At 54.4% G+C, this 13459-nt stretch overlaps 1 protein-coding gene across 6 annotated transcripts in view; it reads left to right on the forward strand.

Moving 5' to 3' along the window:
- The first annotated feature begins 400 nt into the window (after window positions 1-400).
- Window positions 401-13459, forward strand: part of B4GALNT1 (beta-1,4-N-acetyl-galactosaminyltransferase 1) — a 39160-nt gene continuing 26101 nt past the window's right edge. For all 6 annotated transcript variants that reach the window (XM_075901748.1, XM_075901746.1, XM_075901747.1 and 3 more), the window contains exon 1: window positions 401-585. The gene's annotated coding sequence lies outside the window, so the exon portion shown is untranslated. The remainder of the gene's footprint in view (window positions 586-13459) is intronic.

Genomic DNA, 13459 nt, shown 5'->3' on the forward strand with positions numbered 1-13459 from the left:
ATCACCCCCAGACCAACGGGCTGGTGGAGAGATTCGGTGGGACTCAGAAGCAGATGCCAAGGACCTTTATGCACCAGCACCTGCAGGACTGGGACAAGTACCTACCGCACCTGCTGTTCACGTACAGGGAGGTGCCCCAGGAGCTCCCCGTTCGGCCAGGCAGCCCGGCTTTTCTCGGGGTATTTCCCGGGGGAGGGGGAGCTAACGGCCTCAGTGCCCCCCCTTTCCCGGCCCCACGTCTGCCGTCCACCTCGGGGCTTCCCTGGGGTTGGAACCCCCGGGCCGGTTCTCCTCGCGCAGCAGGGGTAGACCTTTCCCCCCGGCTCGTGCCCTCGACCAACTCGTCGGCCTCGTAGTCATTCATTAACTCCACGGCCTCGCTCAGGGTAGAGGGGTGGTGCCGCCTCACCCAGCGCTGTCCGCCGCTGGGAAAAATATTTACAAATTGCTCCAACACGACGAGCTCGGCCACTTGTGGCCCCGTACGTTGTTCGGGATCCAGCCAACGCCAAGCGGCTCGAGTCGCTGGGCCGTCACGTGAGGCCGCGTCCCGACGCTGTATCATTCGCCTCTAAACTTCTGTCGGTATGTTTCGGGCGGAATGCCCATTTGGTCCAATATGGCTTCCTTCAGTTTGTAATAATGTAAGGCTTCCCGGTCGCTTAAGCTGCGGTAGGCCAATTGCGCCGGTCCGGTTACGTAGGGGGCCAGTATCGTGGCCCAATGGGCCTCTGGCCATCGGGCCGCGGTGACGAGCCTTTCAAACGTAGTCAAGTACACCTCTGGGTCGCCCGTTGGTCCCATCTTAGTCAACCTGACTGTCAATCGCGGTGCACTGCCGTCGTCTTCATTCCCCTTCTCGCCTTGGCCCGGGGAGGGCCGGGTCTGGCGCATCCACTGGTCCTGCTGACTCTTGAATTGTTCCGCTAGTTCTCTTACCAGCTGCCACTGCTATTCCTGGTGTTGCAACAACAGCTGCTGGATCAGTAGCGTCTGTTGTTGCTGGCTTTGCCTTTGTGTCTCCTTAATCCACTCCAGAACCTGGACCGGCTCCATCTTCTGGACGGCCGCTTGGGGTCGGCGCCTCCGGCGGCTCGCCTCCCCTCTTTGCTTCTAACGGGGAACAAACAATGCATGGTCCACTCCCCCCTTTTCTGCTCGGGGAGGGATTCCTCTAGCGCCCACGTTCTCCACCACCTTGTGACCGTGTCCAGGGTGGGGCTGCGCCCCGCCCTCTTGGGGCAGTCCCCCTTCGGCCACTGCTGATTCCCCCACGCCCTCGCTCAGGTGCAACTCGAGTCCAGTGTCCTACGTTGTAGGTGCCGGACGAAGCATCCAATGCTCTCCAGGTCGGAGAGGGAGGGGGGCTTGGACCCGTCATCACTCACGGGATCCAGCCATGGGCGCTAAGGACACGGATCCTCCGTGATCTGGTCCAGCTGACGGGGCGCCTAGCTGAAACGCGCCAGCCCACCAACCCTTCTGGTTGTGCCCTGGGCTACTTCCTCTCCCCCATCCACCCCTGACCCGGGGTCCCCCAGCTCACCCCCCCCCCAGCAACGCTCGCATCACTGCTCACCGTGGTGTCCGGGTTTGCCAGCGGCGTGGGAGCACCCGGCACACCACCGGTGCTCTGCGCTCGAGGCCCCAAACAGGGCTTGCACCCTGGGGGCTTCAGTGCGGGGAGGGGGCATCCCGTCACAGGAGGCGGGTGAGGGGACCCCTGGACTTACTAAGAGATGAGTGGGAGGGAAAGGCCTCTCCCGAGGGCGAGTCGGTGGTGGAAAACACCCTGGCCTTCCGGGAAAGACTCGCTGAGCTGATGGGCCTGGCCAGAGAGACCCTGAGCAGGGCCCAGAGGAAGCGGAAGGTCTGGGACGACCGCAATGCACGGGCCCGCGCCTACGCTTCCGGGGACCAGGTGATGGTCCTAATCCCCATGCGGAAGAATAAGCTGCAAGCCGCCTGGGACGGCCCCGTCAGGGTCGTTAAGCAGCTGAACGAGATGAACTATGTGGTGGAGCTGACGGGCCGGATGTGCAGCCAGCGGGTGTATCATGTTAACATGATGAAGCCGTACTGGGACAGGGAGAACTTGGTGCTGGCCGTGTGCAACCCCTGGGAGGAGCAGGGGGAGGACCCCCTGGTGGGTCTGTTCCCTGGGACCGGAGAGGACTCTTTGCTGGAGTCAATTTCCCTCTCGGACCGGCTCACCCTGGCCCAGCAGGCCGAGATCCGAGAGGTGCTGCGCTCCCGCCGGCAGCTGTTCTCCGATAAGCCTGAGGCATCCTGGCCCTGACTCCTGTAGCCACGTCACATCTGTGCCGGGCTGTATCCGGGAGAAGCACTAAACCCCTCTATTCTACTGGCTGATGGAGTCTGTTCTTGCTGCTCCGGGGCTGCAGGATCGGAGGAACCCCGACGCGCCGTCACACGTGGTTCCCACATTAAAGGCCAATTTCATTTACAAAAGTACCAGGGTGCATGGATGTCCTACAGATTGTGATGGAGAAGGTAACGCTCGCATAAATAAGAAGCTGAGTTTTCACAGACTCGTAGGAGGGGACAGGACTTCGAGAGGTCGTCAAATCCAGTCCCTTGCACTCTCAGCAGAACTAAGCACCATCGAGACCATCCCTGACAGGTGTTTATCCGATCTGCTCTTTAAAATCTCCAATGATGCAGATTTCACAACCTCCCTAGGCAATGTATTCCAGAGTTCAACCACCCTGACAGGAATTTTCCTAATGTCCAACTTAAACCCCTTTGCTGCGATTTAAGCCCATTGCTTCTTGCTCTATCCTCAGAGGTTAAGGAGAATAATATTTCTCCCTCCTAATAACACCCTTTTAGGTACTTGAAAACTGCTAGCATGTCCCCTCTCCGTCTTCTCCTTTCCGGACTAAACAAGCCCACTTCTCTCAATCTTCCCACATAGGTCATGTTTTCTAGACCTTTCATCATTCCTGTAGCTCTTTTCTGGACCCTTTCCAGTTTGTCCGCATGTTTCCTGAAATGTGGCTCCCAGAACCGGACATAAAAGTCCAGCTGAAGCCTAATCCGCGCAGAGTTGAGCTGCAGAATCACTTTCTCGTGTCTTTTTGACAACACTCCCAGAATGATGTTTGCTCTTTTGCAACAGGGTCATGCTGTTGACTCATATTTAGCTTGTGATACACTATGACCCCTAGATCCCTTTCTGCAGGACTTCTTCCTGGGCGGCCGCTTCCCATTCTGTATGGCTGCATCTAGACTGGCATGATTTTACGGAAATACGTTTAACGGAAAAGTTTTTCCGTTAAAAGCATTTTCGGAAAAGCGCATCTAGATTGGCAGGATGCTTTTCCGCAAAAGCACTTTTGCGGAAAAGCGTCCATGGCCAATCTAGATGCGCTTTTCCGCAAAAAAGCCCCGATCGCCATTTTCACGATTGGGGCTTTTTTGTGGAAAACAGTCCTGTGCTGTCTACACTGGCCCTTTTGCACAAAAGTCTTTCGGAAAAAGACTTTTGCCCGAACGGGAGCAGCATAGTATTTCCGGAAAAGCACTGAGAATCTTACATGAGATCGTCAGCGCTTTTCCGGAAATTCAAACGGCCAGTGTAGACAGCTGGCAAGTTTTTCCGGAAAAGCGGCTGATTTTCCGGAAAAACTTGCCAGTCTAGACACAGCCTCAGTGTGAAACGGATTATTCCTCCCTAGGTGGAGTATTTTGCATTTGTCCTTATTGAACTTCATTCTACTGACCTCCAACCATTTCTCTAGTGTGTCCAGATCAGTCTGAATTATTATTTCATCAGGCCCTGGTGGCTTGAAGGTATCTTAACTTGTCTAAGTAAGTTTTAACTTGTTCTTTCTTTACTTTAGCCTCTGACCCTGCCATGTTTTCACAAGCACTCTCTCTGTTCCACATCCGAGTGAGTGTGTGTGACAAAATTGGTGTCGTGTCACATGGATGCCCGTAACAGCCAGCTGTTAGGAAGCAGCTGGGATAAACCATCCCTGGCCAAAGCTGTGTTCTTGAACAACGTGGTGCCAGCGGTTCTCCTCCCACTCTGCTTTCTGAAGGGCTTGGACCAGGGGCTGGATTTTGGCTGGCTGCATGGAGCAAAATCTGTCTTGGGTCACCCTGAATGACGCGGCCCTGCAACGTTGAAATGCTTCTGATGTAGCGTCGAGCTCCCTGGCTTGAAACTTCTTTGCAAAACATAGTGGCCCCCGTCATATGCGTTTTCTTTCCCCCCCGCCCCAAATACACACCAGTTAGCAGGGCAGGAGCAGTGGCAGAGAGGAGTTTGCGAGGGCAGAGCTGTGGGTCCCTTGCTTGCAGATAGAGGGACTTGGTGTTAGTGTTGGGTTTGGTTCATCTGTTGTTTGTTCTCCGGGAGGGTCGTGGCGCTGGGCTGGTGATGAGCCCTAGAACTGCCCAGGCGAGACACGTCCATTGAGGTTTGACCAAGGGACATCGTGGCTGAAATCCCTGGGGCTTGGAAGTGGTTGGTTCCAAGCCATCCCAGTTTTCAAGAGAGGAGTGGAGCTTTAAGACTTGGTTGTCAGGACAGTGCCCAGTGAACAAGAGTGGTAAACCCAGTGGCTGTGTCTAGACTGGCAAGTTTTTCCGCAAAAGCAGTGGCTTTTGCAGAAAAACTTGCCAGCTGTCTACACTGGCCGCTTGAATTTCCACAAGAACACTGACTTCCTACTGTCTGAAATCAGTGCTTCTTGCGGAAATATTATGCTGCTCCCATTCGGGCAAAAGTCCTTTTGTGCAAAGCTTTTGCGCAAAAGGGCCAGTGTAAACAGCTCAGATTTGTTTTGCGCAAAAAATCCCCGATCGCAAAAATGTTTTTTGCGGAAAAGCATCCGTGCCAATCTAGACGCTCTTTTCCGCAAATGCTTTTAACGGAAAACTTTTCCGTTAAAAGCATTTGCGGAAAATCATGCCAGTGTAGATGTAGCTGGTGAGTTTCAGTGGGAGTTTAGAGAGTTCACACACTGCACCGTCAACCTGTGGAACTCCCTGCCAGAGGATGTTGTGATGTTCAAGACTATAACAGGGTTAAAAAAAGAGCTTGATCAATGCATGGAGGTTAGGTCCATCAATGGCTATTAGCTAGGATGGGCAGGATTGGTGTCCCTAGCCTCTGTTTGTCAGGAGCCGGGAGTGGGTGACAGGTGCGGGATCACTTGGTGACTCCCTATTCTGCTCACTTCCTCTGGGGCACCTGGCATGGGCCACTGTTAGAAGACAGGACACTGAGCTAGAGGGCCCTTTGGTCTGGCCCAGTCTGGCTGTTCTTATGCTCTAAAGGACCGTGATCCCAGTTTTCGGTAAGATTCCACACCAGCGAGCAGCGATGGCTGGTTGGGGGGTGTTTTGCTTTGGTTGGAAGGCAGCAGAGGTTTCTGGCGGATGAAATGCAAGCTGGTGTCCAGACTGGAGGAGAAGATGGATGCAGGAGTCGCAACGCTGTGCGGCAACCCAGAAAACAGAAACTTCTTGGACAACTTGGTCCCTAAATCCTGGCCACGCCCCCAACTCCCCACCGGAGGAAAGGATCAGCCATAAAGGAATTGGAAATGAAAACCAAAGGAGCCGAGAAGCAGTTTGTGACCCAGAGGAAGGAGACACAAGAAGGATTCAAACTGGCTAAGAGCATCAAGGTGTTTACAGAGACTCAGCGCGTCCGCTACAGAAGAACCTGTGTGACGTGGCAGGGATTGTGTAGCGGAGATGGGACGTGGCGGGGATTGTGAAGTGGAGATGGGACGTGGCGGGGATTGTGAAGTGGAGATGGGACGTGGCGGGGATTGTGTAGTGGAGATGGGACGTGGCGGGGATTGTGAAGTGGAGATGGGACGTGGCGGGGATTGTGTTGCAGAGATGGGATGTAGCGGGGATAGTGTAGGGGAGATGGGACGTGGTGGGGATTGTGTAGCGGAGATGGGACGTGGCGGGGATTGTGAAGTGGAGATGGGACGTGGCGGGGATTGTGAAGTGGAGATGGGACGTGGCGGGGATTGTGTAGCGGAGATGGGACATGGCGGGGATTGTGTAGCGGAGATGGGACGTGGCGGGGATTGTGTAGCGGAGATGGGACGTGGCGGGGATTGTGAAGTGGAGATGGGACGTGGCGGGGATTGTGTAGCGGAGATGGGACATGGCGGGGATTGTGTAGAGGAGATGGGACGTGGCGGGGATTGTGTAGCGGAGATGGGACGTGGCGGGGATTGTGTAGAGGAGATGGGACGTGGCGGGGATTGTGTAGCGGAGACGGGACGTGGCGGGGATTGTGTAGAGGAGATGGGACGTGGCGGGGATTGTGTAGAGGAGATGGGACGTGGCGGGGATTGTGTAGCGGAGACGGGACGTGGCGGGGATTGTGTAGAGGAGATGGGACGTGGCGGGGATTGTGTAGCGGAGACGGGACGTGGCGGGGATTGTGTAGAGGAGATGGGACGTGGCGGGGATTGTGTTGCGGAGATGGGACGTGGCGGGGATTGTGTAGCGGAGATGGGACATGGCGGGGATTGTGTAGAGGAGATGGGACGTGGCGGGGATTGTGTAGCGGAGATGGGACATGGCGGGGATTGTGTAGCGGAGATGGGACGTGGCGGGGATTGTGTAGCGGAGATGGGACGTGGCGGGGATTGTGTAGAGGAGACGGGACGTGGCGGGGATTGTGTAGCGGAGATGGGACGTGGCGGGGATTGTGTAGCGGAGATGGGACGTGGCGGGGATTGTGTTGCGGAGATGAGATGGGACGTGGCGGGGATTGTGTTGCAGAGATGGGATGTAGCGGGGATAGTGTAGGGGAGATGGGACGTGGCGGGGATTGTGTAGCGGAGATGGGACGTGGCGGGGATTGTGTTGCAGAGATGGGACGTGGCGGGGATTGTGTTGCAGAGATGGGACGTGGCGGGGATAGTGTAGGGGAGATGGGACATGGCGGGGATTGTGTAGCGGAGATGGGACGTGGCGGGGATTGTGTTGCGGAGATGGGACGTGGCGGGGATTGTGTAGCGGAGATGGGACGTGGCGGGGATTGTGTAGCGGAGATGGGACGTGGCGGGGATTGTGTAGAGGAGATGGGACGTGGCGGGGATTGTGTAGCGGAGACGGGACGTGGCGGGGATTGTGTAGCGGAGATGAGATGGGACGTGGCGGGGATTGTGTTGCTTTGTTGTGCTGTGTGTGGTTCCTACTCTCCAGGGCACGGGGACACTGTCTGGAGGAGGGGGGTGACTCACTCCGGAAGTGTATTCGGCCTCTCACACCTGAGGGCCAGACACAGAGATAACAACTCCTGCCAGGAAGGGAGACAAAGGGTCGGAGGTGGGGGGAAGGGGAGGCTGACTCCAGGCTGGGGGGTGGGCGGGGGGGGGGGTCAGGCTCGGCTGGGCTAGGAGGGGAGAAGGGGCTTAGAGCAGGAAAGGGGCCCGGGACCCTTCTCGGCGAGAGGAAGGACACTGGCTGCTCTGGGTCCCTGCACCTACACGGATCCGGTGCTGCCCCGTGACCCCGTGGACCAATAAACCTTCCGTTCTCCCTGCCGCCTGCTGGCTGTAGATGGGGGTGCAGGCCCGGGGGCTCCCCCACGCTCCGTGACACCCCCATCTCTGGAGGAATGTCCTAGTAGCCCCCCACTGTCACCAGCTAAACAAACAGATCTCAAGATGGGTGTGACGGGGTCTGATGGGGAAAGCCCGGCACCAAAACGGCGCCTGGCCCCAGTGCTGCGGGAGCCAAGGGGCTGTGCCAGGCCTGCCACTACGCCACAGGGTAACGGTTCCTCTTTACAGAGCGATGGGGCACCGCTACCGGGGAATTCAACTGGGGAGACCATCAGCCAGCCCTCCAGTTGTTAAAAATGACAGGTGATCATTTGCTCGCATGGCCAGTGCTGCCTCCAGCGCAAGGCAACTCTGTGTTGACAGCCGTGTGACAGATACAGATGAATGAATCCCGGCATTGGATGATGCGGGTTGCTTAGTAACCAGGAACCGTCACCTGATCATTGACAGCGTGGACCACCAGCCTTGGTGTGGCTTTCATACCCTGGCTGCGAACACAGTCTGGCTGGATTTGCCACAGACTGGCTTCTTCCCAGGCGCGCTGAGGGCTCGCGACCACACTGAAAACAGGGGAGGAATGGACCAGACCAGAAACACTGGATCACGTTTGGGAGTGGCACCTCCGCATCTCTTCAGAGCCAAACACCCCAAGGAAGGCGTTACGGGCATCGTCACATACAGCCTGTCAAAACCCAGCTCCATCCGGCAGGATAGGGAAGGGCAGCGCAGCCCGGCAGGGACGCAGCTTTGTGTCCGTGAGAAATTGGTCCCAGGTTTTTCAGAGCAGTCTGACAAAACTCCCCCCCCGCCCTGGGTAACGCCGCAGCTTTGACGAGGTTCCATTACCTAGGAACCACGGGTCACCAAATGAAATGAATAGGCAGTAGGTTTAAAACAAACAAAAGGAAGGTTTTTTTCACTCAGTGCACTGTCAACCTGTGGAACTCCTCGCCAGAGGATGCGGTGAAGGCTAGAACTTTAACAGGGTTCAAAAAAGAGCTAGCTAGATTCATGGAGGTGAGGTCCATCGATGGCTATTAGCCAGGTTGGGTAGGAATGGTGCCCCTAGGCTCTGTTTCTCCACAGGTGGGTGACAGGGGAGGGATCACACGAGGATTACCGGTTGTGTCCCCTCCCTCTAGGGCATCTGGCATTGGCCACTGTCGGCAGACAGGATATCGGGCTGGATGGAACGTTGGTCTGACCCAGTCTGGCCGTTCTTGTTTTTACACCTACGGTGCTCTCTGAGCCCTACAGAGGCAGCTGCAGAAAGATAATTTCCAATGGGGAATCAAGCCCCTTTGTTGCCCCCCAGTGCATGCAGCTTTGGAGCACGCAGTAGCCATCAATGCACCGGGTAATATCTTAGTCCCAGGTTGCATTTCTGGGCTGTTTTATGTCTTTATACAATTAAATGACTAATTATTGTTGCCCCTTCTTCCCGTACGAACCTGTCACCCCCCTGCAGAGCAGCCGATGTCTAAAGTCTTTCCAGTCACCTTCCCAGTGGAGAAGAAATCCATGAGTCTGGCTCTGGTCTCAGGGAAACGTGTTCAGTTCTGTCCCGGAACAGCGGTGGGCAAACAGCATGCGAGGGTTGCTTTGTCCCAGGTGGCAACGGCTCGAGTCCAAGGCAGAGGACAAACACTCCCACTGCATCCAGTCCCGGGAATCCTTTATCACCAAACTCAGCAATGCCAGGGTTTCTTCCGGGACGAAACACTCACCCACTAAGGTTGTGCTACGCTACAAAGCTAGGGCGCTGCCAGGCGCTGTACATCCACCTTGCTCAGAAGCATCTGCGCTTACATTTCTCTCCCACCAAGGTAACCCGGCTGCCCTGCCTTAATAACTCCACCTCCCAGTTTGGTGCAGAGGCAGCTAGATGGATGCAGTGTCAGCGTAGACACAGCATTGCTTACGGGGACCATCACTAGCTTTCAGAGCCTTCCCACAATGCCCCACACAGTACTGGACAGTCGATCATGCAAGCGCACCGCCAGCACAGGGAGCAAACCGTAGGCAGGCCCAAGCAATGTAATCATGACCTGGAGGAGGGGATGGATTGCACCCTCAGCAAGTTTGCAGATGACACTAAGCTCAGGGGAGAGGTAGATACGCCGGAGGGCAGAGAGAGGGTCCAGAGTGATCTAGACAAGTCGGAGATTTGGGCCAAAAGAAATCTGTTGAAGTTGCACAAAGACAAGGGCAGAGTCCTGCCCGTGGGACGGAAGAATCCCAAGTATTGCGACAGGCTGGGGACCGACTGGCTAAGCAGCAGTTCGGCAGAACAGGCCCTGGGGATACAGTGGATGAGAAGCTGGATAGGAGTCAACAGGGCGCCCTTGTAGCCAAGATGGTGAATGGCATATTAGGTGCATTAGGAGGAGCATTGCCAGCAGATCCAGAGAAGTGATTATTCCCTTTATTTGGCTCTGGTGAGGCCACATCTGGAGTATTGTGTCCAGTTCTGGGCCCCCCGCTACAGAAAGGATGTGGACGCATTGGAGAGGGTCCAGCGGAGGGCGACCAGAATGATTCGGGGGCTGGAGCACATGACCTAAAGCGGCTGAGGGATTTGGGTTTGTTTAATCTGCAGAAGAGAAGAGTGAGGGGGGATTTGAGAGCAGCCTTCACCTTCCTGAAGGGAGATTCCAAAGGGGATGCAGAGAGGCTGTTCACAATAGCGAAGATGGCAGAGGGCGGAGCACTGGTCTCAAGTTACAGTGGGGGAGGTCTAGGTTGGAGATTAGGAAAAACTATTTCCCTAGGTGGGTAAGGAAGCGCTGGGCTGGGTTCCCAAGGGAAGTAGTGGAGTCTCCATCCCTAGAGGTGTTTAAGTCTCGGCTTGACAAAGCCCTGGCTGGGTTGATTGAGTTGGGATTGGTCCTGCCTTGGGCAGGGGGCTGGACGTGATGACTCCTGAAGTCTCTTCCAGCTCTATGGTTCTATAATAACTGCAGCAGCTTGGTGCCGACGTAAATTAAGTCACCGTGATCCGCAGTGTAGACATGGCCTAAGGGAGGGAGCTAGGCACTCCATGGAACAGTGAGACCCCTTGGAACAAGTGGGGTTCCGCAGGGGTCTGTTTTGGGACCAGGTCTGTTCAATAGCCTCATCAACGATTTACCGAATGGCATAGGGAGCTTGCTTAGAAAGTTTGCGGATGGTACTACACGGAGGGGGAGGGGGGGGCCTTGCAAGTGCTTTGGGGGAGAGGGTCAGCGTTCAAACTGATCTGGACACAGTGGAGAAATGGTCGGAGGTCAATAGGACGAAATTTAATAAGCACAAATGCAAAGCAATTCCCTTCACACGGACAAAACAGGAAGCGACTGTCTAGGGAGGAGCCCTGCAGAAAGGGATCTCGGGGTTAGAGTGGACCACAAGCTGAATATGAGTCAACAGTGGGACGCTGTTGCAAAAAAAGGGAAACCCTGATTGTGGGCGGCATGAACAGGAGGGTGGTGAGCAAGACATGAGAAGTCATTCTGCCATTCTGCTCTGCACTGATTGGGCCTCACCTGGAGTGTTGTGTCCAGTTCTGGGCACCGCATTGCAGGAAAGATGTGGAGAAATTGGAGAAAGTCCAGAGAGGAGCAACAAGAATGATGAAGGGTCTAGAAGACATGAGGGCTACATAAGAACATAAGAACGGCCGTACTGGTCAGACCAAAGGTCCATCTAGCCCAGTAGCCTGTCTGCCCACAGTGGCCAGCACCAGGTGCCCCAGAGGGGGTGGACCGAAGACAATGATCAAGCGATTTGTCTCCTGCCATCCCTCTCCAGCCTCTGACAAACAGAGGCCAAGGACACCATTTCTATCCCCTGGCTAATAGCCTTTTATGGACCTAACCTCCATGAATTTATCCAGCTTCTCTTTAAACTCTGTTATAGTCCTAGCCTTCACCGCCTCCTCTGGCAAGGAGTTCCACAGGTTGACAACACGCTGTGTGAAGAAGAACTTCCTTTTATTAGTTTTAAACCTGCTCCCCGTTAATTTCATTTGGTGTCCTCTAGTTCTTCTATTATGGGAACTAATAAATAACTTTTCTTTATCAGCCCTCTCCACACCTCTCATGATTTTATAGACCTCTATCAAATCCCCCCTCAGACTCCTCTTTTCTAAACTGAAAAGTCCCAGTCTCTTTAGCCTCTCCTCATATGGGACCCGTTCCAAACCCCTAATCATTTTAGTTGCCCTTTTCTGAACCCTTTCCAAGGCCAAAATATCTTTTTTGAGGTGAGGAGACCACATCTGTACACAGTATTCAAGATGTGGGCGTACCATAGTTTTATACAGGGGCAGTAAGATGTTCTGGGTCTTATTTTCTCTCCCTTTCCTAATAATTCCTAGCATCCTATCTGCCTTTTTGACCGCCACTGCACTCTGTGTGGAAGTTTTCAGAGAACTGTCCACGATAACTCCAAGATCTCTTTCCTGATTTGTCGTAGCCTGGCTGTGTCTAGACTGGCAAGTATTTCCGCAAAATCATCTGCTTTTCCGGAAGAACTTGCCAGCTGTCTACACTGGCCGCTTGAATTTCCACAAAAGCACTGACGATCTCATGTAAGATTGTCAGTGCGTTTGCGGAAATACTATGCTGCTCCCATTCGGGCAAAAGTCTTTTTCGGAAAAACGTTTGCGCAAAAGGGCCAGTGTAGACAGCAGAGATTTGTTTTCCGCAAAAAAGCCCCGATCGCAAAAATGGCAATTGGGGCTTTTTTTGCGGAAAAGCGTCCTGCCAATCTAGACACGCTTTTCTGAAAATGCTTTTAACGGAAAACTTTTCTGTTAAAAGCATTTCCGGAAAATCATGCCAGTGCAGACGTAGCCGAGCTGTGAGAGAAGACGGAAAGAATTGGGCTTGTTTCCTTTGGAAAAGAGAAGACCGAGGGGGGACATGAGAGCAGTTTTCAGGTACCTAAAAGGGTGTCACAAGGAGGAGGGAGAAAAATTGTTCCCCTTGGCCTCAGAGGACAGGCCAAGAAGCAATGGGCTTAAACTGCAGCAAGGGAGGTTTAGGTTGGACATGAGGAAAAAGTTCCTACCTGTCAGGGTGGTTAAACACTGGAATAAATTGGGGGTTATGGAATCTCCATCCCTGGAGATATTGAAGAGCAGGTTGGACAGACACCTGTCAGGGACGACCTGGTACTTGGTCTTGCTGGAAGGACAGGGGATGGCACTTGATGCCCTCGCGAGGGCTCTTCCAATTCTAGGATTCTGGGAGCTGAAATGAACTGGGATGCACCTCAGCGCCTCTCCTGTGTCTAGAGGTTTATAGGCCCAAATAAAACGGACAAGAAGCTGCTGCCATGGAGTGATAGGCCCCCTGCTTAAAGTGATGGTTAACACATCCGCCCTCCCGCATAGCCCAGGGAAAGCTGGCGTGATCGCCGCCTCCAGGCTCTGCATGTCGCTCTGTTCACCGGAGTCAGTCCCCAGGAGAGAACTCCCAGGCCTCAAGTCTTAATCCCCTCCTCCCCCTCAGCCCAGTGTGCCCCCCGTCGCGAGGGGGGAGCCGTGTCTCACTGGAGCTAGTGTCGTCTCCACGGACCCCTTGTGGATCTGGGTGTGTGCCAGCCAGTTCCTTACGGATTCCATTCCTCAAAAGTTATTTACTTGTTCCCATCATATAAGAACTAGGGGCCACCCAATGAAATTAATGGGCAGCAGGTTTGAAACAAATAAAAAGAAGTTCTTCTTCCCATAGTGCATAGTCAATCTGTGGAACTCCTTGCCTGAGGAGGTTGTGAAGGCCAGGACTATAACAGGGTTTAAAAGAGAACTAGATACATTCATGGAGGTTAAGTCCATTAATGGCTATTAGCCAGGCTGGGTAAGGAATGGTGTCCCCAGCCTCTGTTTGTCAGAGGGTGGA

Source organism: Pelodiscus sinensis, chromosome 19 (assembly GCF_049634645.1).
Source record: "Pelodiscus sinensis isolate JC-2024 chromosome 19, ASM4963464v1, whole genome shotgun sequence".
NCBI classification, from domain to species: domain Eukaryota; kingdom Metazoa; phylum Chordata; order Testudines; family Trionychidae; genus Pelodiscus; species Pelodiscus sinensis.